Source organism: Podarcis raffonei, chromosome 2 (genome assembly GCF_027172205.1).
Source record: "Podarcis raffonei isolate rPodRaf1 chromosome 2, rPodRaf1.pri, whole genome shotgun sequence".
Taxonomy (NCBI): Eukaryota; Metazoa; Chordata; class Lepidosauria; order Squamata; family Lacertidae; genus Podarcis; species Podarcis raffonei.
Genome location: NC_070603.1, coordinates 19,818,445 through 19,843,415, shown reverse-complemented (window position 1 = coordinate 19,843,415; position 24,971 = coordinate 19,818,445). Strand labels below are relative to the sequence as shown.

Below are 24,971 nucleotides of genomic sequence, written 5' to 3'. Positions count from 1 at the left end.
TGGAACCAGAGGAGACTCAGTCTGCACTGGATCCTTTGCCTCAGGCATCACCTGAACCTAGTCTGGGGCCTGATCCTGAAGAGTCCAAGTCTGCACAGGTTCCCCTGCAACAAACACCAGCTGGGCCGAGTCAGGGGCCTGGGCCTGCCCTGGCTCCAGATGCGGGGATTACCTCATTGCCTTCAGCTAGGCCATCACTTACAGCTGCTCCACTACTGGTTTGGTCAGGAGAGGCTGAGGCGGCCCCTGGGTCTAGTAACCCACTGACGTCTCCAGAGCTGCAGAGACTAAGGTCTGAGAGAAGGAGAGACCTGAGTACTTGCAGGAGGAGTGCTCGCCTTCAGGCAAAACAGGGAAGTGAGTTGCCGGGGAATCAGGATTGGCCGCTAACCTGACAAAGATAAAAGGCTGTCGGACCCCACCCCAGGTTGCAGGAGCAACATTGCTGTATGCTAGATCCAGTCTGAGATCCTGTACCTGTCCTTGCCTGGTTTCCTGCCTCATGTCCTGCCTTGGCCCTGTCAGACTGACTCCCAGCGGAACCTTTGGATTCTGGACCGGTACTGGACCGTGTTTCACGGGTTACCCCCGGGCCCAGCACAGCCACTTCAGGGAATGAACCATAGGGCAGTTGGTTTCATCCTTCCGTAGCTGTATTCTTAGCCCGAAAGAAAATGAATGCCTTCCTTTCTATAAACACCTGCTTGGTTTTGAAAACTAGCAGCAACAATTCTGCTGGGACCGTAGAACAAAAAAAGGAAGTATATTCTGGCCTCAATCATCAGCTAGGCATCCAAGGGTCCTTACCTCCTAGGATGAACAATGCAGCAAGGTGAAGACCAGTCTGTCTCCATCCATTATAGATAGCTCAGTTGGTGGAAGATTAATCGCAAGGTTGTGGGTTCGAGCCCCACCTTGGCCAAAAGATTCCTGCATTGCAGGGAGTTGGACGAGATGATCCTTATGGTCCCTTTCATCTCTACAACTCTATGATTCTATGATCAGCCAAGGAAGGAGCAGTCACTACTGCAGAGAACTTGCTCCCCACCACCCACCAGACGGATCACTCTGCTCCAATCACCTGTTTGTTTCGGACAATAGAAGGAAAGGTAAGCACACTCTGGTCCCATTCATAAGCAGGGAGATCCAAGGGCTATGAGAGATTTCTCTCTAGATTCACAGCCTGCTGCGAATCCCCTTGAGAATCATGCGATTGAAGGGTTTAAATAAATATCAAATAACAAACAATGCAGGAAATTGCTTGCCTGGTAATGCCACGGGACAGCTCCTATTGAATCCCCTGTGGAGATGGAGTTCATGTATCTCACTCTGGTGAGGAAGAGCATGCATTGACAGAGCATGCAGAAGGTCCCAGGTTTGAACATCAGCATCTCCAGGTAAGGGCTGGGAATGCCATCTATCAGAAACCATGGGGAGTCACTGACAGTCAGTGTAGGCAAAGCAAAGCGAGATGGACCAATAGGCGTGCTTGATATAAGGAAGCTTCCTATATGTCACTCATGCTTCCTCAGTCTGCACATGTAGCAACGGTGCCCCAAACCCTTAAGCTTCATGCTCAATGGTGCTTTTCCTGCAATGTCTCAGAGTGTCACGGTTAGGCTGGATGAGCTGGGAGCCACCAGCCCAAGAGTCCCACAGGGAGGGATCGGACTGGCTGGATGAAGAAGACTGGTGGGAGCCTGCCTCCCAAGAGCCCCCCAGAGAGGGCTCCGAAGATGACACCTTAGAGCCCAGAACCTTGTGGTGGGACACTGAGGAGCAGTCAGTAGATGGGACAAGCTGGGAACTGATAGATACAGGAGACTTGAGTGATCAAGAGGGGTCAGGAGAAGGAGGGCCTTCAAGAACAGGATTAGCTGAGAGTCACAGCATGTGCACAGTCACAGTCCTGCTGACTCTCCTTGCCCTCTGACTCCATGCTCAAGGAGGGTCCTGCACATTGCTGAGCAATGCACCAGACAGGCCCAGAGAAGAAGCACACCCCCTCGACACTGCCTTCGTCTGCTTGGGAGGGATCCAGAGCGAGAGGCTACAGGGGAAGGGCATGTCTGGAACTTAGTTTCAGCAATGCCTTCATTGAGTTAAGACAAACCAAGGACATTGCTGTGTTGTCTTTTTCTGCTGATAAAAAGCTAATTGCATCCTGTGCCTTCTGTGTGTGTGCCTGCCCTGTGGATGACAGTACTTGTTGACAGCTCCTTGACACAGCGGCACCACTTGTTGCCACTTCTCTCTTCACTGAAACTGTCCCCAGAGACTCCTCCACCTCCTCCTTGCCTTTGTCCCCGACTGCTGCTGCTTCTTAAGGACGTAAGGAGAGTCCTTCTGGATCAGGACAAAGACCCACCTAGTCCAGCATCTTGTACTCACAATGGCCAACTAGATGCCCCTATGCTATGGGAAACCTGCAAGCGGAACCTGGGCTCTTGCAACTTCTGATACCCAGTGCCTCGTACTCAGAGACATACAGCCGCCTGCCTTTCTCTGCTGGCAAACCTGCTGTAGCTTCCTTCTCTTGCTCGGTGTGCTGCAATCATTAGAGTGTCAGGCTAGGGCCTTGGAGACTCTAGTTCAAATCCCAACTCAGTCTTGAGGCTCTCTGGGTGGCATCTCTCAGCCTTACCTACCTCGGAGGGTTGTTGGGAGTAAATAATTGAGAGCCCTGATAGAACCACATAACAATAAGCAAACATAGATAGCTCGGTTGGTTAGAGCATGGTGCTGATAATGTCAAGGTTGCAGGCAGTGGCAGAGCTTCATGCTCTAGCACTGGGGGATGGAGAACAGGCGGGTGTGGGGCTGGTGCACATCCCAGGGGCATGGTGTGCCACCTGCAGGGGTGTGATGTGGGTCCTGGGGGTGTGGCGCCCAGCGCAGGCAAGAGGACAGCCGCAATGACACCCCACCGGGATTGCGCTGCCGGGGGTGGTGCGCTCCCCCTGCACTCCTCTTCCTCTGCCAGTGGTTGCAGGTTCAACCATCATCTGGGACAGCTGCGTATTCCAGCATTGCAGGAGGTCGGACCAGAGGATGCTCAGGTTCCCCTCTAACTCTACTGCTCTATGATTCTATACACAGAAGAACATTCCACTTCCAGCTACAGTGGATGCTTGGGTTGCAAACGTGTTCTGTGCGGGATGCACGTTCACAACCTGCAGCATTCACAACCCATGTCTGTGCGTCTGCGCACACGTGGGTTGCGATTTGGCACTTCTGCGCATGCGCAAAGCGCTATTTAGCGCTTCTGCACATGCGCGGCCGCCGAAACCCAGAAGTAACCCATGCTCCCTCTTTCGGCGGTCCGCAACCCAAAAAAACGCAACCTGAAGCGGCTGTAACCCGAGGTATGACTGTACTCCTGAACCATCCAGGATTCTCACAGGGCTTCACCAGCCACACCTGTGCCATGGCTCCCCATGTTCTGTGTAACATGCACCACAGCTGCTTGCTGGAGCTGAAACCTGGAGGGAATTCTTTGCAAAAGCTGGCCGTAGCTGACGCTAGGTGGTGCAGCAAGTCCGTACACCGGAGGACTCTCATCTCCGGGGACCTCGGATAACAGCCAGCTTGGGTCACAGCGTAAATGAGGTGATGTGGGCACAGCCCCCTAGCCGCTCCTCATGCCCGTTCCATTGCTTCATGGTCCTCAGTGCCGTTTATCCAAGCCGCTCAAGTGATCAAATCGCGGGGGCATCTGCAGAACGCAGCAGGAGAGCATGCATTCCGGTTGCTTGTATGCTAATTGCATTTAGCCACTTGGCTCCCTTGGTGCCTTTCCCCTTTTGTCAAGAATTAATGTCACGGTGGCAATAAAGGGGTGATAATGAGTGTAAATAATCCAGTAACTTGCCGACCGCACAAACCTTACACTTCCAGGAAGGGGAGGAGGGGAGAAACAGCCCACACTGCATTCTGCAGTTCCTAACATTATTACTGTACTTGCGCACATATCTGTAATTCTCCTGATACTCATACATGTCATTAATCATAAAGCATGTGCCTGGGGCATCAGTCAGCCCCACATAGCATTGCATGTCAACGGCAATGTGTTTCTTCGTGTAGATTTATTATACAAGGGTGCATTTGCAGGAGGTGTAAGCTTAAACCCTAACCTTTGACACCCCTCTGTCTTCCACGCAATGAATGTCGGAGGCAGTTTTCTAACTCAAGATTGAGGAGGGGAATTCCTAAATGTCATGCCTGTCCCAATTGACATAGGTTTGTAGCGGTCCTATATATACATACGCCTACAGTTGCACGGTACAAGTCAAGTGGGCACACGGGACAGCGAGCTTCTTGGTGAGGTTCCCAGAAAGCTGCATGCACAACAGGTAGGAAAACATCGCGGCAACATTTCTACAAGGTCCATCTATCTGCCAGCTGTTTTCTCCCCTCCCCCTCCCCATAAGCTATAAGATGTGCATGTTAGAGAATTAAATTTCACTCACCAGTTGAGGAGGAGGAGGCTGAAGAGAAGCAAGTTCGTGCCAATTGTCCACTAATTTCATTCAATACATAGGTTTCTTTTGAGTGTTGCTGTGTGCTGAAGCTTCCAGGCAGAGAGAGAGGGAGAGAGAGAAAGAAAGAAAGAGAGTGAACCTCTTCCCTATACTGAGCGAATGATTAATATATAAATATATATATATATTCACCATCAGCAGGGGCTGAAGTTGAACATCAGTACTGTAAAAAGCTTTATGCAAAACGTAAAGCACGCAAAAGAACAGAGAGGAGGGCTAGCAGCAAAATGAGGCAATATCCAAATAAACAGAATTGAATTCTTTAACACTTTCTGCCCTCTTGGCACTGTAGCTAATATACCCGCTTTTCAGAGTCTTGTTTTGTGTTGTCAAGGAAGCCTCTGGCTATATGATGCGATCTGCTGTTATCCTGTTGTATCTCTCAGAACTGATCAGACCAGCGAGGAAGGAGAGAGAGAGAGAGAGAGAGAGAGAGAGAGAGAGAGAGAGAGAGAGAGAGAGAGAGAAATTGCCCAGAGTAAACAAAAACCAGAATGGTAAGCAACTGTCACTCTGGCTGATCAAACAGGTAATAATAGAGCAGCCATTTAAACAACGACCACAATTAGTTTTATGTGGAATCCCTAAGAGGGTAAGAACTCTGAGCCCATCACTTGGTCCAGCAGTTTATGGTCACATCTGATGAAGTGGTCTCTCATTTGCCCCACTTCCGGGTCCACTGCCTGCAATTGCAGCAACAAAGCAACAGCTACATCCATAGCTCTGGGACACCTGCAAGATAATGGGAAAGAATCCCAGCCAGCACTGAACAGGTTAGCACCCCAAAGGTTATGAAATCTGCCCACACACAAACCAAAACATTGCAGCTCCAATTAAGCTGTAGCAAATCCTAGCACACATCTTTTGCAGTGCCTTGAACTATGTGATAAAAAAGGCATTCGTAAAATGTGCAATTTGAAAGAGGCTTGTGGTGTTGTGGTGTGTTGTTGTTGCTTTTTTAATGGACTCCCCTAGGGTTTCAAAAGTACTGTACGCTAAAAATACAGCTATGTGTTTTATCTAAGATAAAAATGACTGAACGCTATACTATACAGTCCTGGTTCTTTTCAGCCAACCGTAAGAGTCCTGTTAAGCACCTAGCAACAGAATAAAATTAAGAGAGCCTTTAGGACATTCATTGCAGATCCTGCCATTTTCAATCGTCTGCAACATTGTTTTATAATGCTCCTGTGTATTTTCTGGGAGTTCGGTTATGCAAGGCAACCAATGGGCTCATCCGCTATGTGGAATCATTTGGAGAAGTGCTGAGATCCTACGAATTGCTGAGCATCCCCTTTCTCTTTAGTTTTCAGCAGCTTCCGGAATGCCTACAGGCAAAGGCTTAATATTACTTAATGGGGGCTAAGCATTCCTTAATCCACATCATTAACCATCATGTCAAATGCCCAATTCAAGGTGTTTAAAGAGGGAGAAAGAGGAGCTTTCAAGGAACACTGATGACTATATTGGAGATCTGCAGTGTGAGCATGGAATCCAGGTGGTGGCAGCTTACGCCAGACTAATTCATGCAACATTTAAGTAGGCAGCCTTGCATATAGGCAGAGCTGGTGATGATAATGCAGTCTGTCATTATACAGGCTGGTTTGACAGGACAAGTAGGCACTTCAGAATCTCTGGACTGTGGCTGTATGAAATCTGGATGCTTTGGGTAACAGGATACGCTACCCATGAAGGCTGAAATTCTAACCCTGAATACCCTGGAATAGATCCCATGGAATTCAATAGGACTAACTTCTGATAAGGCAATGATTACTGCAATGCGTTATACGTAGGGCTGCCTCTGAAGACGGTTAGGAAACTTCAGCTGGTGCAGAATTCAGTGGTTTGGTTGCTCACCGGGGCAAGACAGTTTGAGCATATTACACCAATCCTGGTCTGACTGCACTGGCTACCAGTGAGTTTCCGGGCCCAATTCAAAGTGCTGGTTTTGACCTATAAAGCCTTAAAGGGCTCAGGACCGCAATACCTCAAGGACTGCCTCTTTCCATATGAACCTACCCAGACCCAGAGATCATCTTCTGAGGCCCTTCTTCGTGTGCCTCCTCCTCAAGAGGTTCGGAGGGTGGCAACACGAGAACGGGGCCTTCTCTGCAGTGGCTCCCTGTTTGTGGAAGGTCTCCCTAGGGAAGTTCCCCTGGCACCTTCATAATACACCTTTAGGCACCAGGCAAAAACATTCCTTTTTAACCAGGCATTTGATTGATCTGATTTACATCCTATGCCCTTTTAGAATGTGGTTTTTGGGGGGAGGGTATTGGGTTGCTGTTTTTACTTTTATTAGGTATTGTATGGTTTTATATCTTAATTTTATTATGTGAACTGTCCTGAGACCCCTGGGTATAGGGCTCTATATAAATTCAATCAATCAATCAATCAATCAATCAATCAAGGCATGGTCAGCCTTGTACCATAAATCTCTTCCACCTCTCTTGCCTGCCTTCTCTATCAATCATCCAACTCTGCCCGACTCCCATAACCTGAAAGTTTCTACACAACCCACCACCCAAGCTCTAGATTTATTTATCCCCCAAGAGTTAAATTATTCAGGAATAACTTATTCATGGCCATTTATCTGCTGCCTCTTATCAGTGTCCAGACATCCTGCTTCACATGTTGCCCTGGTGATATAGTTGTCCCCAAGGTACCTGAGAAGCTGTTTATGTTAGAGGTTCCCTGGGAGAGGAGACATGAGTGAGAGGCAATTGCCTTGTATAGTAGTACCTCGGGTTACATATGCTTCAGGTTACATACGCTTCAGGTTACACACTCCACTAACCCATAAATAGTGCTTCAGGTTAAGAACTTTGCTTCAGGATAAGAACAGAAATCGTGCTCCGGCAGTGCGGCAGCAGCGGGAGGCCCCATTAGCTAAAGTGGTGCTTCAGGTTAAGAACAGTTTTAGGTTAAGAATGGACCTCTGGAACGAATTAAGTCCTTAACCCGAGGTACCACTGTATAACTCTATCTAGGGTCATGCACATGAGATATGGCTGAACAACCAGCTTCTTCCGAGTTTCAGAAGGAAGCAAAAAAACAACCCCCGAGTCTCTTCCCAAAAGTGATCTCCTTGTGTGAGTTGCGTATCTGAGCATAGCATCAATGGCTCTGTTTCTGTGAAAATAAAATTGGTTGCATTTAATGGAAGTAGATGTGTGATCTTGCATGAATGAGTTAGAGGCACCCACTTATTCTGGTAACTTGATCACTTGTATAAGCAGGGTTTTCCCTCTTCAGTTGCCCGCGAGCTAATAATTGAAACCACCTCTGAGTCGCCGTTTCAGCAGATTTGGATGCAAGACCTGAATTGGCCTGGTTCTGGGTTGTTATTTTGGGGTGGCGGTGATGTCAATAATCTTATCTGAAGCCCATGCAGGATTTTAGTAGCAACTGAAAACCCCCAAATAGCTATGAAGGCAACATATGAACATCACAGCTTAGAGTGAAAGTTTCTAGCATCATAAATATAGACATAGTTCCCCATCCCTATCTGTCAATGGATACAACAATATTTTTTTCTAAATTCACACAAGAGACTTTTAATTCATATGATCCTTATTTATAAATTTAATTATATGTCAGCACCCATGTGGTGAAGTCATACTGACTCACATTATGCATATATGAATGTTTAATGTCCTAGTATTTTTAGGGGTGTTCACACATACAAACAGCCTCTACACATTCCCTCCTGGTGCTGCTTGGGTACATGTGGCAAAGAGCATTTTGTGAAGCCTTAATCCACTCTTGCATTAATTTCTATGATCATGACACTGCCATTCAACATCCAAGGATGGTTTGAGTGCACAATAGCATGTACGAAACACCTCTGGTCTGGCTGTTGCAAGAGAAGAAAACACCATCAATTCTCTGTACTATTTAATGGCTTAATCAAACAAGCAGGAGAAGTGAGGAAGTTGTTGAGAGGGCCCAGCTCTGCTCAGTTTCCAAATATCCCCTGGTTCTACAGTTGCTGGTTATTGTTGTTGTTTAGTCATTTAGTCGTGTCCGACTCTTCGTGACCCCATGGACCAGAGCATGCCAGGCACTTCTGTCTTCCACTGCCTCCCACAGTTTAGTCAAACTCATGCTGGTAGCTTCGAGAACACTATCCAACCATCTCATCCTCTGTTGTCCACTTCTCCTTGTGCCCTCCATCTTTCCCAGCATCAGGGTCTTTTCCAGAGAGTCTTCTTTTCTCATGAGGTGGCCAAAGTATTGGAGCCTCAGCTTCAGGATCTGTCCCTCCAGTGAGCACTCAGGGCTGCTTTCCTTCAGAATGGATAGGTTTGATCTTCTTGCAGTCCATGGGACTCTCAAGAGTCTCCTCCAGGACCATAATTCAAAAGCATCAGTTCTTTGGTGATCAGCCTTCTTTATGGTCTAGCTCTCACTTCCATACATCACTACTGGGAAAACAATAGCTTTAACTATACGGACCTTTGTTGGCAAGGTGATGACTCTGCTTTTTAAGATGCTGTCTAGGTTTGTCATTGCTTTTCTCCCAAGAAGCAGGCGTCTTTTAATTTCGTAGCTGCTGTCACCATCTGCAGTGATCATGGAGCCCAAGAAAGTAAAATCTCTCACTGCCTCCATTTCTTCCCCTTCTATTTGCCAGGAGGTGATGGGACCAGTGGCCATGATCTTTGTTTTTTTGATGTTTAGCTTCAAACCATATTTTGCGCTCTTCTCTTTCACCCTCATGAAAAGGTTCTTGTTGCTGGTTATAAAACCCAACAAAACATAAAGTGAATGTGCAAAGTTTGGCAAATGTTGACATTCAGATATGAATGCTGTCAGGTCCAGAAATAAATGTCTACTTTTTTATTGATGACAATCACACTTAGGTGTCCATGTCAACATTTTGTGACTTTTTGAACATTCATGAAATTTGATATGAGACTGTCAGCATTCAGCAAGTTGTTGCCTTTTACAAATGAACAGCCCTTTTCTAATATCTTATATACATTTTGATTCTTCTTGTAAATGTGGCATTTCAGGAATGGTTAGCCTATAAGTAGGAAAAACTCTCTTTCCTGGATATCAGTATTGAAAAGGATGAGAGTCATTCTTACTGTGCTTGGCCATAGGATCCTTCGGGGAAACCTGCCTGGCCATTTACGAAAGATCATGCAAGACTCTGATATGGAATCGAACGTGAACTTACCTATATGAACAAATACAGAATTGGCTTTAAAATGGAAATTTTCTGAACTCTCAATAGCCTATAACTGGTTCTATCACTTCCTATGCATTCCAACTAGTCAAAACTTACACATTCAGTGAGAATGTCCAACAGAAGGCAAGGAACCAACAACTTCTAGGAAACTGTGGGTGCTATTTATTCAGCTTTGAATGTTACCTTGTTTCAACCACCTTGCCTTTGCACTTACAGTGGTACCTCAGGTTAAGAATTTAATTCGTTCTGGAGGTCCATTCTTAACCTGAAACTGTTTTTAACCTGAGGAACCACTTTAGCTAATGGGGCCTCCTGCTGCCACCGCACTGCTGGAGCACGATTTCTGTTCTCATCCTGAAGCAAAGTTCTTAACCCGAGGTACTATTTGTGGGTTAGCGGAGTCTGTAACCTGAAGCGTCTGTAACCTGAAGCATCTGTAACCCCAGGTACCACTGTACTTTCAAGATGGGCATAAGGAATTAAAAGTTGAAAGCAGCCACAGGCTCCCAAAATCTAAGCCCAACCTTCTTTCCCCACCTGAAGTTGTTCGTGTCCCAGGAGCAACCACAGGCTAGTTCATCATCAGCAATCTTATTTATTCCACAGCACAGAACAGAGCAGCAAAGCAATTGCCTTTCTTTAATGAAATTTGTCTGCCTACCTGTGGTTGAGGACAACCACAAATTGTTTTCTTCTTATTGCTGTAGCGTCTAAAATTATGCATTTTACCAAACAAATAAGACGGTGGCTAATATGCTGGGAGCTGGTTTCTGTTTCAATTTATGACAATTTCTGGGCTTTGAAATGTGAGCTGCGCCACTTGCGAGGCTGGTGGGCGAACTCTGCAAGCAAAAAGGAAATGTTTTCTGCTTATAGCTTGCTTGCTTATCTATTATCATTTTTATTATCCAGAGCCCTTTGCATTTTACAAAAGTTGATCACAGGGCAAAGTCCTCTGCTGTTCTTGGAATCCCATCTAAGTTGCTATGAAATGAAGAAATGACAATGGTCAGGAAATGGGGCTAGCTTGACAACTTTGACCAAAACTCAAAAAAGACAACCCTACTTTAAATCAGAACAAGTGGAGGTGGTGAATGTCCTGTGTGAGGGTCTAGAGGCAGTTGGAGGATGGATGGTGGTTAATGGATTGAGGTAGAATCCTGACAAGACAGGAGTACAGTGGTGCCTCAGGTTACAGACGTTTCAGGTTACAGACTCTGCTAACCCAGAAATAGTACCCGGGTTAAGAGCTTTGCTTCAGGATGAGAACAGAAATCACGCGGCAGTGGCGCAGCGGCGGCGGGAGGCCCCATTAGCTAAAGTGGTGCTTCAGGTTAAGAACAGTTTCAGGTTAAGAACAGACCCCCAGAATGAATTAAGTTCTTAACCCGAGGTACCACTGTACTGTTTTATGGGGACAGGGGACCTGCGGTTGTGGGGGGCTCCCTGGTCCTGAATGCAGTAAAAACAACAAGGTAAAGGATCCCTGGACAGTTAAGTCCAGTCAAAGGCGACTATGGGGTTGTGGCGCTCATCTTGCTTTCAGGCCAAGGGAGCCGGTGTTTGTCCACAGCTTTCTGAGTCATGACTAAACAGTTTCTGGTGCAACAGAACACTGTGATGGAAACCAGAGTGCACAGAAACGCTGTTTACCTTCCTGCCACAGCGGTACCTATTTATCTACTTGCACTGGCGTGCTTTCGAACTGCTAGGTTGGCAGTAGCTGGGACCGAGCAATGGGAGCTCACCCCGTCACAGGGATTCAAAATGCCAACCTTCTGATCGGCAAGCGCAAGACATGGGACATGGGTGGCGCTGTGATCTAAACCACTGAGCCTGAATGTGTAACTGCTATAACTGTGTTGCTATTATTTGTAGGCCTGATTCACAAATGTGGGCACATAATTTCCTTTCCACAGTTGATTACTAGACATTTAACATTACCGGGCTGTTGAATGCACAAACTGATTCTGTTGCAAGACGTGTCTAAGCGGCTATCACCAAGGCATCAACGTTGCACACGTGAATATCCCTTATTCAATGTCACATGAGACGCGTGGGCAAAGTGTCGCAATTTAATTACTAATGTTCAAGCCACATAATAAATGATCCTGATGTTATCTTACTGAATGCTCATTTGAAACACACGCCACATGGTGCAGCTACAGGCACTCCCTGGAACAAGGGCTGCTAATGTGTAAGGCCTTTGCAACCGGGTTAATAGATATTTGCAATAGTAGTGAGCAACTTAGCTGGCTTAATTAAAGAAAGGACTTTTGTTTCACTGTTAGGAACTCATTTCCTCCTGGGTCAGGATTTGGTGCTTTTTCAGCTATCACTCAACCCTCCGCTGTACTTAATAGTCTCCGTTTGGGAAAACATATTAAATGTTACTGAAAGAAAATTACTTGAAGGGGAGACAAAAAAACCCTACCACCCAGTTTCCCGTATACACATTTATATACGTCTATGTACGCAATACATTGTTCATTTATCTGCATCTATCTATTAATCTAGTTTTATGTCTCTCTCTTTCCCAACCCACTCTCCAAATAGTGGAAAATGCAGGGAAGCCCTAAAAAGACTAGTTTCTCCCCCTTTTCAGAAGGAAGCATGGTACTTTCATAACCGGCTTATTTATAAATGCTGAGGTTGAGGAAGGCTTAAGGGGTGCAGCAGTTCTGGGATGCTTGGAGAATTTGCACAGCATAAAATCCTTGGTGAATATGATGAATCCACCACCATAAGGAATGATTAATGGATTGGAATGAGCTTTTCTGCAAGTTTATACACTGATTCAGACTGAAGACGTGGTTTCTCAAACTCTGCAGTAGAAAAAGGCATACACAGTATAAAAGCGTAAGAACACTAGACTTAATTATGCACATACTTCCTGGTCTTCTGATCCAGAGCTGGTGTGGACATTACATTTGCCATGGGGTTTAACATTCTTGCGGTGGCTTTCCCATTTCCTAAGCATTTTGCCTGCTAAAATTTATCGCATACTCCAGGGAACATCATGCTTTCTGCCAGCAAATGATATTGACAATGGAGGGGACAGGGACTTGTTACATTATGACCTCCGACTCACAGTGAGTTATAATATATTGGGGGGTGGGAAATTTGCTCTGAAGTCCCAGAGTGACTGTGAATAGAGAAGAAATTTGATTCAATTCCTACTTTCTGAAATAATATAAAAACTTGAAACAAAGCCATTTTGGGGAAACTTTTTGCTTCTCTGAATTTTGCAATACAGCTTTCTAGCCAAACAACACGTACAAAACCTCAAACACTAAAGTATGCATAAAATTGCATATATTAGTGAAAATGGCATACAAAAATGTATCATGTTAAGTTAAACCGTGTGACAAAAATGTTGTTGTTAGGAGAAATTTGCACTCAAATGCTAATGAATTTTCAAGATGACTTAAAAAAACTGATATGGAAATGTGCAGAACTCAACTTACATTGGAAAAACAAGAAACTGAAATTGACAGATCCATTCACCCCCAGATTCAACCCAGAAGAGCAGAGAGAGATTAGAGATCTGCATGGGGTAATTCTGCAATCAGGTATCAACAGTGCCATCTGAACACGCCTCCTATCACAGATGCTATGTAACTTCAGAAAACGGAAGAAGGGTAAAGAGTGCTAATACAACAATAAGTTGCTCACTAATTGAAGTGAGTCTTCATCAGTTCATGCACATGCTATCAGCTAATTAGCTGACTAATTAATGTAGCGATCACAGATTGACAATATAGGCAATATTTCTAAAGTATTTAAGTAAGCCAGCAGAGCCCATCAGCTAAATAAGACTAGGATTTTATGGCTTGCTTGGGGAAATCAGCTTAAAACCACATTGTTCTAATCATGCAATGTGCACTCACATGAAACAGCTTGGATTTTATAGGGACGGGGTGGGGGACTTTTTCAGAAGAGGTGGGAAAATTTAGCACATCCCTTTTTTTTAATAATATTTTTATTGAACAATTTTTAATATAACAAAAACAAAACATACATAAACAAACATCAGACAATAATAAAACATAAAAACAAGTACCATTTCATAACCCAATTTGTAAACCTTACTTCCTCGACCTCCCCTTACTTCCCGTTTCTGTATTCCAAATTCTTACAGTTATTCAGCGAAATCTTGCCTTATTTTATTATAAATTTATAATATTCACCCTTATTCTCTTTATCATAACCCTTACTGATAGTAACCATTTATTTTAATCCAACATCATTCTAACTGTCACCAATTTTATAATGTTTCTTTAAATACTCCTTAAACTTTTTCCATTCTTCTTCCGCCGCTTCTCTTCCCTGGTCTCGGATTCTGCTCGTCATCTCCGCCAAATTCATATAGTCCATCACCTTCATCTGCCATTCTTCCAGTGTGGGTAGATCCTGTGTCTTCCAGTACTTTGCAATGAGTATTCTAGCTGCTGTTGTAGCATACATAAAAAAGGTTGTATCTGTCTTTAACACCCCCTGGCCGACAATACCCAAGAGAAAGGCCTCTGGTTTCTTGGTGAAAGTATATTTAAATACCTTTTTCAGTTCATTGTAAATCATTTCCCAGAATGCCTTAATCTTCGGGCACGTCCACCAGAGGTGAAAAAAAGTACCTTCCTTTTCTTTACATTTCCAACATTTATTATCAGGCAAATGGTAAATTTTTGCAAGCTTGACTGGGGTTATGTACCACCTATAAATCATTTTCATTATATTTTCCCTTAAGGCGTTACACGCCGTAAACTTCAGCCCGGTGGTCCACAACTTTTCCCAGTCAGCAAACATAATGTTATGACCAATGTCCTGAGCCCATTTAATCATAGTTGATTTAACCATTTCATCTTGTGTGTTCCATTTCAGCAGCAGATTATACATTTTTGACAAATTCTTAGTACTGGATTCTAACAGTTCAGTCTCTAATTTTGATTTTTCCACCTGGAAGCCTGTTTTTCTGTCTAGTTTAAACATTTCATTTATTTGGTGATAATGTAACCAATCTCTCACCTTCCCTTTTAATTTTTCGAAACTCTGCAATCTCAGTTTGTCCCCTTCCTTTTCCAAGATTTCCCAATATCTTGGCCATTTCGACTCCATATTTAGCTTTTTAACTGCCTTAGCTTCCATTGGTGATAACCATCTTGGAGTCTTATTTTCCAGCAAGTCCTTGTATCTAACCCAGACATTCAATAGTGCTTTTCTGACAATATGATTTTTAAAACTTTTATGCGCTTTAACCTTGTCATACCACAAATATGCATGCCACCCAAAAATATTGTTAAATCCTTCCAGATCCAAAATGTCTGTGTTTTCAAGAAGCAGCCATTCTTTTAGCCAGCAGAAAGCTGCCGCTTCATAGTACAATTTAAAGTCTGGCAGGGCAAACCCCCCTCTTTCCTTTGAGTCCGTTAATATCTTAAATTTTATTCTGGGCTTCTTGCCCTGCCAGACAAATTTAGATATATCTTTCTGCCACTTCTTGAAACAGTCCATTTTATCCATTATTTGTAATGCTTGAAACAAAAATAACATTCTTGGCAATACATTCATTTTTATCACTGCAATTCGACCTAACAAGGAAAGCTTCAAGTTTGACCAAATCTCTAAATCTTTTTTCACTTCTGTCCACGTTTTTTCATAATTGTCTTTAAATAAGTTCACATTCTTAGCTGTCATGTTCACACCCAGATATTTCACTTTTTTAACCACAGCCAGCCCCGTCTCATTCTGAAACCTTTCTTTTTCAAACTGTGTTAAATTTTTCTCCAATACCTTAGTCTTTAACTTATTCAATTTAAATCCTGCCAGTTGACCAAACTCTTGAATTATTTCCAAAACTCTTTTCGTGCTAGCTTCTGGCTCTTGCAGTGTAAGTACTAGGTCATCTGCAAATGCTCTCAATTTGTATTGTTTAACTCCGACCTGAATCCCTTTAACCAACTGGTCCCTCCTGATCATATTAAGCAAAACCTCCAGGACCGATATAAAAAGTAAGGGGGAGATAGGGCACCCCTGTCGTGTCCCTTTTTCAATCTTAAACTCTTCTGTTACAACATTATTTACAATTAATTTTGCTTTCTGTTCAGAATATATTGCACCTATACCATTTTCAAACCCTTGGCCTACCCCCATCCCCCGGAGGTTCTTCAGCATAAAACTCCAAGAAATGTTGTCAAAGGCTTTCTCGGCATCCACAAATATCAAAACGGCCTTAGTGTTTATATTTACTTCCAACTTCTCCAAAATGTCAATTATATTCCTTACATTGTCCGACAAATGCCTTTTCGGGAGAAAGCCCGCCTGGTCCCCATGAATCTCCTCCATCAAAACTCTTTTCAGTCTCTTTGCTAAAACATCAGCAAAGATTTTGTAATCCACATTTAGTAAGGAGATGGGTCGGTAGTTCTTAAGTTGGGTCTTTTCAGTCTCTGTCTTTGGTATAAGTGTAATATAGGCCTCTCTCCACGTATCAGGTGCCCTTTTCCCCTTCATGATCTCATTACAGACTTCCTTCAAAGGTTGTGTAAGTCCTTCCTTCAAAACTTTGTAATATTTGGAAGTCAGTCCATCTGGTCCAGGTGATTTGCCCAACGTCATGTTTTGAATGGCATCTTCTATTTCCTGTATTGATATCTCCTGATTCAAAATTGTCTTACTTTCCTGCGAAATCTTTTTCAACCCATTTTTCTCGAGGAATTGTTGTATATCTGTTTCATTCTGCGGCCCTTGTGTATACAATTGTCTAAAGTAGTTCTGAAAGCAATTTCTAATTTCTGCTGGGTTGCATATGTTCTTTCCTTCCACTTCTAAGTTTGTTACCGTGTTGAGTTTTTGTCTCTTCTTTATTTGCCAAGCCAATAACGTACCACATTTATCTGCAGATTCAAAAGACTTCTGTCTCATTTGTTTAATTTTCCATTCTATTTCTTGATTCATCAGTTCCATATATTGTGTTTGGTACAATTTAATTTCTCTTAGAATCTCTTGCGATTTTGGCTTCAATCTTAATTTCCTTTCCCCTTCTTTTATCTTATCCAGAATTTTCTCCTTCCTCTCATTTTGCTTTCTTCTCTTTAATGTATTTTGTTGTATCAAAAACCCTCTCATCACGGCTTTGCTTGCGTCCCATACTATTCTTTTTTCTACTTTAGTCCTTAGATTAATTTCAAAATAATCTTTCAGGGTTTTTTGGGCCTTTTTACAGATCTCCTCGTCTCTAAATAAAGTGTCATTCATTCTCCATCTGAAAGAGCCAGTTGTCGTTTGCTTCATCACCATCTTTACTGCATTATGGTCGGAGAGAGTTTTTGGGCAGATTTCCACTTTTTTTATAATTGACGCCATACTGCTAGTCACCCAGATTTGGTCGATCCGAGTCCATGTCATTTTGGCTTCAGAAAAGAAGGTTCCCTCTCTCTCTAATGGGTGTTTTGTTCTCCAGAAAATTTAGCACATCCCAAGCTACTTAGCACTCAGCTCCCACGGAAGGTGGTCCATTAAGGGCAAATGGAGAACTGCACCACCAGCTTCAGTCTGCTCTCAGCCACTCCCCTACCTGCCTGCCTTCCAACTTACAAACAGTTCAGGAGATGGCACTGCCTGTCAGCTGCCTCCTTCTCTTCTTCACTCTCAAGGTTGCCCTTGTAGAACTCAGCAGGAAAGAGGATGAAGGCAAAGCTAGAATTAGCTGGCTGTGTCCATCATTTCCTCTGGCTCTACCTGTTTGCTTTCCCTGTCCTCCACCCCACCAGCCACAGCGGGCACTAGGCACTGGGCTAACTTCAAAAGCAAGTGATAGCTACACAATGAGTAGTAGTAGTAGTAGTAGTAGTAATAATAATAATAATAATAATAATAATAATAATAATAATAATAATTTGTTATTTATACCCTGCCCATCTGGCTGGGCTTCCCCAGCCACTCTGGGCGGCTTCCAACAAAATACTAAAATACAGTAATCCATCAAACATTAAAACTTTCCCTAAACAGGGCTGCCTTCAGATGTCTTCTAAATATCAGGTAGTTCTTTATCTCTTTGACATCTGGTGTGAGGGCGTTCCACAGGGTGGGCGCCACTACCGAGAAGGCCCTCTGCCTGGTTCCCTGTAATTTGGCTTCTTGTAGTGAGGGAACCGCCAGAAGGCCCTCGGCACTGGACCTCAGTGTCTGGGTAGAACGATGGGGGTGGAGACGCTCCTTCAGTTGCCAACCTCTCCATCCCTCAATCCATACGTTCATCTGATGTTGAGGACCCCTCAGATAAAAAGGTTGCCACGTTACTCTTGCCCCAGATGCAACCCCATGTGATTCAGAACTGTGCATAATTTCACCACGGCAGACAGTAGGAGAAATTGGTGAAAGGCAAACTGTAGCAGAATAGAAACAGCGCTGCGTGTGAGTGTGGCGTTTGCCCTCCTAGGTTTGTGACATCATACTGGGTCATAAGGAAAGGGTTAACTAAGTCTAAATTGATTAACCAATAGGAATCCAAGGGGAGGAGTTAGAGTTAGAGTTGTTAAGAAGTCAGTCTGGAGTCAGAGAAGGATAAGTCTGTGGGTTGGGCTAGTTTGATGTGAGAGAGTAAGAGAATCTGTTAAGAGGAGTCAGTTAAACAGTTGGGATAATCAGTTAGAAGGTATTAGGAAGGTATAGGCCGGTAAAGAAACTAAGGTTAAGAAACTGACAAGAAAAATTATCTGAAACCATAAACTTGTTAATGCTTATAAAATAAACTTGTTTATTTGGTTTAATGTTAACAACTGTCTGGACTCAGTGTGTACCCGAGAGTATCGGGTTGGTGGCAGTGGGGAAGCGAGCACAGTGATGGCACAGGGATCAATAGACCGTTAAACGTCCGGGGACCCTGTGTGATCGCCACAGTGAGAAATCCAAGACAGAATGGAGAACAAAGCTTTCTTGCCTCCCTAGTTGCAGTTTGAAATGGTGTGTGAATGCACCTTATGAGTCTAATCTAAATTCCTTTAGAATAAGCTGACTGCTCTGCAGCATTTGGAGGAGAAATGAATTAGTTCAGGGCAATTGTCTATGGTAATATTATCTCAGATCAAAATGCACAATGCAGGAGAAAAGTATTGTCTGGTCTACAGGTGAGAGGACCACACAACCTGCCACTTATGGTTACTTCTACCTCCATGATCCTACCAGCTTTCCCAGCATGGTTCCCATTGCTTCCATGGGTGCTTCATTGAGTAGCCATTTCTCAAGCATGACTTCCAATTTAAAATATACACCCAACAGTGCAGAAAGCAGGAGGATATGATACGACATGGGGACATCGGAAGAAATGGTCTCTTTCCCCACAGATTACGACTATCCTTACAACCCACTGTCACAGTTAGCCTACAGCTTCTCATTATGTCTGAAAGATGCCTGGACAAGTTTAAAGCCAACAGCCATTCGTAACGTTTCCAGCTCTTGAAGCACGATTCTTTCAGAAGGCACCGGGGAAAGTCAAGGAGAATAAACCAGAGCGAGCTAGAAGCTATGGAGAACACTGACAATGTCAAAGTGGAGCCTAAAAATAGAATGTTCTTCTACTCCAGACGCAAGAAAATACATACCAAGGGAATTTTAAGCGTGGCAAGAGCAAGGATACGCTCAGGTAAAGGGGAAACAGAGCACATGTTCTTGCCAAACTAATCACGCTGTAATAGTGATTAGATAATAGCCATTTTCACAGGCGTTTGGGGTGTATGTACAATTAATCTGGGGAGAGGGAGAAAGAGAATGGGATTGTGCTTTTAGCCCCCAACCTCAACCATTGTTCCTTTGTGAACAGATTCTCTATGTGTACAAATTGTACACGCACAGGTTCCCTTACTTTCTCTCCCCACAAGTAGGGTGGAGAATTTTATGAAGCCACAGAGCTAGCATCGCCTGCTTTACCCTGAATGCAAGTTTGAGCCACACAATCCAGTGTAGTGTAGTGGTTAAGAGCAGTAGACTCGTAATCTGGGGAACCGGGTTCGCGTCTCCGCTCCTCCACATGCAGCTGCTGGGTGACCTTGGGCCAGTCACACTTCTTTGAAGTCTCTCAGCCCCACTCACCTCACAGAGTGTTTGTTGTGGGGGAGGAAGGGAAAGGAGAATGTTAGCCGCTTTGAGACTCCTTCAGGTAGTGATAAAGTGAGATATCAATTCCAAACTCCTCTTCTCTTCCTCTTCTTCTTTAGTCCAAAGGAGGAAAACCCGCAACTCCCCAGATGTTGTTGACTCCAACTCCCATAAGCCCCAGCCACCGAGACCAATGGTAAGGGATGGTGGGAATTGTATTCCAACAACTGGAGGGACACATGTTCCCACCCCTGCTTTTAGCCCAATAAGATTTATTACCAGGGTAATGTACAAAAAAAGAATGATAAAAAATCAAAAAAATAAAAACAGCTTAAAAGCCATTAAGGCTGCAAGCCTGTATGCTTGTATGTGGAGCTTAATGGGCTTACTCCTGAGTTGGCATGAATAGGCTAGCACTGTATACAACAAAAGCCACTAATATCAGCCAATTGGCAACAATATACAATTCACAGAATTCTGTATTAATTTATGTGCATGTTGTGCCTAACCAACTCCTGGGGTCCAGGTCCCTTTGCCCCTCCCCCTAAAATATTTGAGGGAGCCAGGGAGGCAATGCTGATAGACATTGCCATTCAAATGTTGTGTGAGTGCTGCATAACAACAACAACAACAACAACAACAACAACAACAACAACAACAATTTTATTATTTATACCCCACCTATCTGCCTGGGTTTCCATAGCCCCATTTGATTGATAGGGCAGGGCAGGGCAGGGCAGGGCTACCTGGGTTCCCCCAATATTTTGTTCAAGTTGGTACCCCTGGTTTTGTTTACTCTTTGCGCGGCTGGTAATCTCTGGTGCTTGTAGTGTTTGAGGAAATGTGGCGATATATTGCTCTGAATTTGACATGGATGAGACAGGATTTAATTTGCTCACATGCTGAGAAACAAATATGTTTGCTTTTGCCCATCCATGAGAAGAAAGGGGCTATAGTTGGCTGAATCATTTCTCAAAATAATTGCTCATTTTTAATTATTATGCAGCACCTTCTAGCACAGAGCACAATTCCAGCGTTAAAATCATAAGGGCATGCTCCGAGGGGCATAAAGTGAAAATTAAACTGGTTGGTAGTAAGATAAAAAAAGTCACTGAAGCATGAAAGCAATTACAATTGGTTTTTTAGTTATTAACACTACATAAAATGATATTAACTTATTTTCACCTCTAATTATGGAAAGAAGGCCCAACACATACTGACACCTGACAGTACTCCCATATCTATCATAGTAAGGTCTGCCATTATTCCAAGAATAATACAGGAAGAAGAGGAAAGTAGAAGATGTCGCCAAATTGATTTGTAAAGCCTAACAGCCAATAGCCTTTGCATAGCTTATGCCTGTTCAAACACCCAAAACCTCAAACACCCCTCCTGATTATGATGCTATGCTCTTTTGAAATATTTTGCTTTAATCAGAAGGTTGGTGCCTCAAACTCTACAATTCCATGATTCTGTGAAAAAGAAGGATGAGGAGGAAGAGAGAGAAAATTCCAGAAAAAAAAGGCTGGTTGAGATCCCAGCAGCAGACTACTACCTCTGAAGAAAGTTCAGAAACTTCGGCTGCTGCAGATTTTGGCAGCCGGGTTATTCACCAGGTCAAGACAGTTTGAGCAGATAATGCCAATCCTGACCCAACTTGCACTGACCGCAATACCTCAAGGACCACCTCTCCCCTTATGAACCGACCCAGACCTGGCGATCATCATCTGAGGTCCTTCTTCACGTGCCTCTTCTGTGTGAGATCCGGAGGGTGGCAACATAAGAACAGGGCTTTTCTGTGGTAGCTCTCTGTTTGGGGAATGCTCTCCCTAGGGAGGCAAATTTTAATAATAATAAAACAGTGAATGCTCGGGTTGCGAACGTGATCCATGCGGGATGCACGTTCGCAACCTGCAGCGTTCACAACCTGCAGCAGTGCATCTGTGCATGCACGGGTTGCGATTCGGTGCTTCTGCGCATGCACAAGGCACAATTTAGCGCTTCTGCACATGCATGACCTCTGTAACCAGGAAGTAACCTTTTCCGGTATTTCCGGGTTTTGGAGCGTCCGTAACCTGAAAAAAAGCAACCTGAAGCGTCTGTAACCTGAGGTATGACTGTACCGGTCAAAAACTATATGGGGGATGAATCTGGCACTTGCCAAGGTCTTCTGACAAATACCTCCACAGAGGTCGACATTTTCTTGCAAGTGTTGCAGAAGGAGATAATTATGAAATGCACCCTCAGCCTAGTCAGTTGAGATCAGGGGTAAGCAACCTAAGACCCAGGGGCCACAAGCGGCCCACGGGGGTCGTTTAACTGGCCCACAAGCCACCCCCGAACCGAGTCACCCACTTGGCGAGTCCCCACACGCTGCGCTAAATCGGCGTGGCGACTTGTTTCCATGGTGCTGGAAGTCATGTCTGCGCATGCTCAGATGCCGAAAATTGCATCTGCGCAGACACAGACACCAAAAATCGTGGCTGCGCACACTATCTGGCCCACAGAGGGAGCTCCGCTGGAGTGAACCGGCCCAGGTGAGGTAAACCTTCCCGACCCCTGGTTGAGATGCTTCAATTTGGAATTCTACTTTTGTGGTAAGCAAGGATGCAATCGAAGCCTCTTTCTTTCTGAGCCTCTAGTTATGCAATTGACAAAGTAGAGGATAGCTCTATGGAAGCATTATGCAATCAACTATTCATGTTGACAAGTATACTCTCGAAGTATACTCTCAAAGCTTTTACCCAATTTTGACGAAGCAGAACAAGATTCAGTGCTACTTCCAGAAAAACGATACGCCTCGTGGAAAACTGTACTCCAAAATAGCCTTCTGATATGGGAAAGGCACTCAGATAAAGGGTGACAAAAATATAGGGCTCAATTTGGATTGTTTGCTCCCTACCAAAGTTTAGAAGGCATTTACCTGAGGTTTAAATCAATATGACGCAGGAAATGTCTGATGAGATCTCCTGACATTCATGTTTTCACTTTCCAGCAGCTGTAGGGGGGCTCTGATTTTTATCAGAGCAGCAGTGTGCACTGTGTGCAATTTAGTCCTTTTCCCCATGCTGTTTTCTCAATCTAAATCACTCCTCTCTCCAAGCTGTTGCTAGCACCCATAAGGAATTTGTGTGTGTGTGTGTGTGTGTGTGTGTGTGTGTGTGTGTGTGTGTGTGTGTGTAAACAGGTACAGATGTTCATGCTATCCTGTGTGGCTGGAGCCTTTATCAAAGCATTTCCCAGTTGCAGTTGTTGATCCAATAGGAAGGAAGGATGTTGTTGTTGTTTAGTCATTTAGTCGTGTCCGACTCTTCGTGACCCCATGGACCAGAGCACGCCAGGCACATCTGTCTTCCACTGCCTCCCGCAGTTTGGTCAAACTCATGCTGGTAGCTTCAAGAACACTGTCCAACCATCTTGTCCTCTGTTGTCCCCTTCTCCTTGTGCCCTCAATCTTTCCCAACATCAGGGTCTTTTCCAGGGAGTCTTCTCTTCTCATGAGGTGGCCAAAGTATTGGAGTCTCAGCTTCAGGATCTGTCCTTCCAGTGAGCACTCAGGGCTGATTTCCTTCAGAATGGAGAGGTTTGATCTTCTTGCATTCCATGGGACTCTCAAGAGTCTCCTCCAGGACCATAATTCAAAAGCATCAGTTTTTTGGCGATCAGCCTTCTTTATGGTCTAGTTCTCACTTCCATACATCACTACTGGGAAAACCATAGCTTTAACTATACGGACCTTTGTTGGCAAGGTGATGTCTCTGCTTTTTAAGATGCTGTCTAGGTTTGTCATTGCTTTTCTCCCAAGAAGCAGGCGTCTTTTAATTTCGTGGCTGCTGTCACCATCTGCAGAGATCAGTCTACATCCCAATTCCAAAGAAGGGCAGTGCCAAAGAATGCTCCAACTACCGCACAATTGCACTCATTTCACACGCTAGCAAGGTTATGCTTAAAATTCTACAAGGAAGGCTCAAGCAGTATGTGGACTGAGAACTCCCAGAAGTGCAAGCTGGATTTAGAAGGAAGGATGACAGAAAAAGAATTTGTCAACAGCAGACCTTTAGTTGCTGGCCAGGTTGTCTTGCCGCTTAAAATAAGGCTATCTAAATCACTATACATCCCCAATTTTCTCTATGTAATCATCAGCTTGCAGGACACAGAAGCAGGCTCAGTCTAAAACAGCTTTGCCAAATCTTCCTTTCAGTGATACTTATGTTCAACGAAAGGTCAGATGGATTTTTAAATTCTAATATCCATTCGCACCGCAGAACTTTTAAACAGCAATGGCCAGCAAATGACCAACATTTTGTTGATACTAAGAATTAGATTTAAGTGTTAGACTAGGGGCCAGTTGTGAGATAATAGATATGTGCAAGGATGGGCAAATAGGTCAATTCCAGTTTCTTATTTTTCCAATTTACGTTCGGTTAGACACGTTTCCTCATCCGTTTACTTTTCTTTTTTAAAGTCCTCATGAAAATTCATCAGCATTCTCCCAATATACACATTTGCAATGCAATTTTGTTGAATACACACATTTTTCGAAAGCATTTCTCCTTAATACACTGCATTTTAATGCACCCTTTCTCCTAATACACATATTTTGCACTTGGAGAACAGCATTGGGAAATTCAGAGAAGTGGGCATTTGAAAAGACAGCTGAGTTTCCATTCACCTCTTGTTTCAGGAAGTGCAAATTAGCCAGACTGAAGTGCTTCCCCATCTCTAATGCTACTCTTATGCTACTCAGTGCTATAAGTTTCTTCTGCTGTGTGTGACTGTGTGGTTTAACTAGGACAATTTCCAACATCAGTTTCAGAACTGGGGCATGCAGTTTACTGCAGCTTTCCATTTGTATCTGCCCACCCCACCCCAGCTCTCTGTCTTTTGCAGTAAAACACTGCAAAAAAGCAATTGTACACATAATGACTGTGTTTTACTGATGGGAATATGCACCTGTGCACATGCATAAAAGACCGTGCAAAAGGAATATTGCTACAGCTGTACAACATCAATTTCAGAACTGGGGCATGCATTTTGCTGCAGCTTTCCATTTGTATCTGCCCAGCTCAGCTCTCTATCTTTTGCAGTAAAACACTGCAAAAAAGCAATTGTAAGCAGAGACATCACCTTGCCAACAAAGG

The 24,971-nt window shown here is 44.0% G+C and overlaps 1 protein-coding gene across 2 annotated transcripts in view; it reads right to left on the bottom strand.

Annotated features, from left to right (window-relative positions):
* Positions 1 to 24,971, bottom strand: part of ANKFN1 (ankyrin repeat and fibronectin type III domain containing 1) — a 225,698-nt gene that overhangs the window by 126,059 nt on the left and 74,668 nt on the right. For both annotated transcript variants that reach the window (XM_053375155.1, XM_053375156.1), the window contains exon 2: positions 4,470 to 4,570. The gene's annotated coding sequence lies outside the window, so the exon portion shown is untranslated. The remainder of the gene's footprint in view (positions 1 to 4,469; positions 4,571 to 24,971) is intronic.